Source organism: Myotis lucifugus, unplaced genomic scaffold, assembly GCF_000147115.1.
Source record: "Myotis lucifugus unplaced genomic scaffold, Myoluc2.0 scaffold_197, whole genome shotgun sequence".
NCBI classification, from domain to species: Eukaryota; Metazoa; Chordata; class Mammalia; order Chiroptera; family Vespertilionidae; genus Myotis; species Myotis lucifugus.
This window is the reverse complement of record NW_005871245.1, coordinates 1,379,449-1,384,011: the sequence shown is the minus strand read 5'-3', so window position 1 is coordinate 1,384,011 and position 4,563 is coordinate 1,379,449. Positions and strand designations below refer to the sequence as shown.

General features: G+C 35.2%; 1 pseudogene; it reads left to right on the top strand.

Moving 5' to 3' along the window:
• The first annotated feature begins 1,804 nt into the window (after positions 1–1,804).
• LOC106698568 lies at positions 1,805–2,546 on the top strand (annotated as a pseudogene).
• The last annotated feature ends 2,017 nt before the right edge of the window (positions 2,547–4,563 follow it).

The following is a 4,563-nucleotide window of genomic DNA, read 5'->3' as shown; positions in this document are numbered from 1 at the left end:
TATTCTATGGGCCGGTCAACTGGGATTCAGAGATTTAAACAATTTGTCTGAGAATAATAGCAATCATGTTTCAGGTTTAAGTAGAAATATATCAAGTAAGGAGACTAGAGGATAGTGGTGATAGCTGACATTGTGACTGTACATAATGCCACCGAATGGTATACCTTAAAATGGTTAAAACAGTTTTTGTTAAACATATTTTTGTTAAAAAATCAAAGCAAAACATGAGACTAGAAATACCAAAGCAATAATCAAATCTAAAAAGTGCTTATAAGTGGAGAAAAATCTATTTTTAAAAAATGTTGTCATAAAAACTGAGTATCAATGTGGAGAAAAACATATCCACATCATACACTATGATTAATTCTAAATATATGAAGAATAAGTAGCATTAAAAAAATGGAAAAAACAGAATAGTATACTTATCTCATCTGTAGAAAGAGATAAATTTTTGAGCAATAGAAGCATAAGCAACTAATCAACAGATCCGGTGATGTAAGATATACTTTCACGCAATGAAAAAATAAATAAGCCTAAAATTAAAACAGTAGAGTAAATGTAAGCAACACCTGCAATAATCACAATAGATAAAGCTTAATGTCTACAATATAAATCCAACCAATTCAACATTTACCGGTCATCTATTATGTGGCAAACAATGGCTAACATATATATCCATCAAAAGATACAAATAGTTTTTAAGATCAAATCAGCATTTGGGGAAAAAGATTCTTCCTACTAAGTAAATTTTAATATTTTTAAGATACCACTTCATACCTATTCAACTACCAAAAATAAATCTAAAACAAAACCTAGAGTTATCTCGACTCCAAGAAGATAAGAAATATTCAGGCACAGCTTTAAAATCAGACTGTTCTCCAGTTAAAGAGTATAAAAGAGGTCATAAAATTGCCCATGATCTGAATAATTTTTCTTGTTCTTTTTTCCCTAAAAAGAAGCTAACTCTATTTTAAAAAGAGAAAGTTTGTTTTCACAGAAATGAAAAATTAGAAACAACCAACACATGGAGAATGGTTTACTTATGCTGTAATTATACAATTGAACGTTCTATATTAAAATGAAAACTATAACCTATTTCAATACAAATTCATTTAAAATGTGAAAAAACCTAAGATTTCACAATAACTATAGAATAATGGCTTAAGTATAATTTGGTAAGAATCAAAAGCATAGACAAAGAAATACAATGCTGGATGCTTAAGGTTTGTATAGTAAAATGTTTAGATACATCACTTTTAAAATGCTTTTATAAAAATGTTCAAGTATTAAGCTAAAATTAAACATAAATTCTACATTCTGGCTCATCCATTTTCCTAAGGAAAAAACTTCAACTTTGAGGGAAAAGCAATTTAAGTAGCAATGATCCTCCCTTACCCCCAAATCTTAAAAGAAGCCCATGACGACACTACAGACAGAAAGACTCATTTAATTTTCTTGCTCTGTCATCTCTTTCATAAGTCAAGTTAGACAGACACTACACACAAACCCAGGGTTGCTTCTTTCATGGTTCTGAGTAAAAGCTTTCAACTCCCAACAGTTAAAAGAATTTGGTATCAGAAGACATTTCGCATTTGATTTTACTCTTCTGGACAGAAAAATAGTCACTCTGTGAATGGAAGAAAATTTATAACAAATGATGCTACAAGGAATATAGATTATTAAATTGTTAGAGGTAATCCTTATTTTAGGGTTGAGTAAACTAAAACCAAAGATGTGAAGGCATTGCTTCATGATCTCTGTAAGTAGCAGAACCAGTAGTGGAACCCAAGATTCTGAACTCCCTTGTCTTATTTCCCTTCATGTAGAATTGACCATAAAACCTTCCCTTTTAAAACTGCATTCCCTGGAGGAGTCCAAAGAGGACTGTTGGAGAGAGGCTCTTCCTTTCCGTCTGGCTGAAGCCATCAGGTAAACCAAAATGGGCGCTTACAAGTACATCCAGGAGCTAGGGAGGAAGCAGCAGTCCGATGCCATGCGCTTCCTTCTCAGGGTGCGCTGCTGGCAGTACCGCCAGCTCTCTGCGCTCCACAGGCCCCTCCCCCCTCCCCACCCGACAAAGCGCGCAGGCCGGGCTACAAGGCCAAGCAAGGCTATGTCATATAACGGATTCGTGTGCACCATGGTGGCCGCAAACAGCCTGTTCCTAAGGGTGCGACCTATGGCAAGCCTGTTCAACAGTGTTAACCAGCTAAAGTTTGCTCGAAGTCTTCACTCTGTTGCAGAGGAGCAAGCTGGACGCCACCGTGGGGCTCTGAGAGTCCTGAATTCTTACTGGATTGAAGATTCCACGTACAAACTCTTTGAGGTTATCCTCATTGATCCATCCCATAAAGCTATCAGAAGAAATCCTGACACCCAGTGGACCACCAAAACAGCCCACAAGCACAGGGAGATGCGAGGGCTGACATCTGCGGGCGCAAGAGCCCTGGCCTTGGGAAGGGCCACAAGTCCCACCGCACTATTGGTGGTTCTCGCGTGCAGCCTGGAGAAGGCGCAATACTCTCCAGCTCCACCGTTACCGCTAATACACGTTTGTAAAATTCTTACCTAATAAACAATTTAGGACAGTCTTGTCTGCATAAAAGTGTTCTTTAATTTGTTAAAACTAGTCTGCTGATTGTCTCATGAATGCATTGTCACATTATAAAAGTTAAAGTGCAATAACGTTAGAAGACTATAAAGTGATGGTGTGTCTCATTACTCGTAAGATAGACGCTTTTGTCTTGGCTTTATGTCAGCGATTTTCAACCTTTTTCATCTCATGGCACACATAAACTAATTACTAAAATTCTGCAGCACACCAAAAAGTACTGTTTTGCCAATCTGACCAAAAAATAGGTATTTTGATCCATTTTTTTAATTTGACAATCTAAGGGGGCTAGAGGTGAGTGCCCCTGACTAGTCAGGTATTGCATGTTTTAAAAAATTGTGTCCCAACAGTGTGCAACAGTATACTGATTGAAAATCGCTCCTTTTTCTTATTAGGGAGTTTTCTATGTCAGTGTTTGGTATCATAGGTGTAAAATTCTGTGAAAGAGTGCAAAACTAGCCAGTAGATTTGTTGGTGCATGTGATGAAACCTACAGCTTTATTAGGGTAATAATGCAATGCTCTCTGACTGTTTGTTTACTCTCAAAGGGCTGTTTTTTGGAGTTTGAATTTTGCTTGGAAATGTGAAAGATAACCTAATCCATTCTCATGGTCCTATACAGAAAAGTGAAAGTTAAGTAGGGGGTTCACATTTTAGATTAACTCAATATAACTGCTGCTTCTGAAAAAAGAAAAGTTTAAAAGAATGCCACCATTTTTAGGAGAATTGAATGATCCTGTTGAAAGAGGATTCTCTTAAAATTAAACATCCTGCCGAAACCGGTTTGGCTCAGTGGATAGAGCGTCGGCTTGCGGACTGAAGGGTCCCAGGTTCGATTCCGGTCAAGGGCATGTACCTGGGTTGCGGGCACATCCCCAGTAGGAGATGTGCAGGAGGCAGCTGATCGATGTTTCTCTCTCATCGATGTTTCTAACTCTCTATCTCTCTCCCTTCCTCTCTGTAAAAAATCAATAAAATATATTTAAAAAAAAATTAAACATCCTAGTTTACCTAAAAAAAAAAATGCATTCCTAATATTACCTTAGGCTATTTATTCCCCTTCCTTCATTAATTCTCCAACTATTCTGTTATATTACTTTGACTTCATGGTATAGTAACATGTTCTTAAACTTAAAACTTCTTTTTAAATGTGTTATCTGGCACTTTAAGACTTACTGAAAATCCTAAAATAAGATTATTTTTTATGCTACTTTTTAACTTCCTGTACAGTCTAGCAAAAATAACAATTTGCTTTCTCTTTACAACCATAAATCTTTAATTTCTAATCTACAGGCTTTGATCTGTTAATGAAACAGGTAATTTTAATCACAAAATATATGAAAATAAATTTTTACCATTTCTAGTCAGAGATAAAAGCATATTTTAGAAAAACAAAGTATCTCCAAACCTACTTAAACCTCAAAGTTATTAGAGAAAGATTTTCCTGCTTCATTATTAGTTAATTAAGAATTTTTCAAAACTACTTACTCCTCTGACCTTTACTGTGTGGTCTCTATAACTGGCAGTTAATTCTGCTAAAATTAATTTTCCCTTGTTTCTAAGATTCTGTGGAATCTTGATCCTAAACTGACAATGGCAGAGCCCACCTTCTTCTTTTTAGTATCTGATAGCACATGGTGGACATTCAATAAACATTCATTCAATCAAACACAATTTCCAGGCTCTTAATTCCTCTAAATATTTACTTAAACTAGTTCTTTAAGAACCTTTGATATATTTAGAGGCATAAAAAATTAAAATCTTCACTTTTCTCATTTCTTACCAGGGATGCCTTAAGTCACAAATTTAATTCTTTACAAGGTTTTGTTAACTGATTTGAAAAACATCATTTTGAAGTTTGTGTTATCCAAAAAAAGCAAGAAATGATAAACTTTATTTCAAATTTTAATATTATATTTATAATAAGAGATCACAGCACTGATACTACTTAC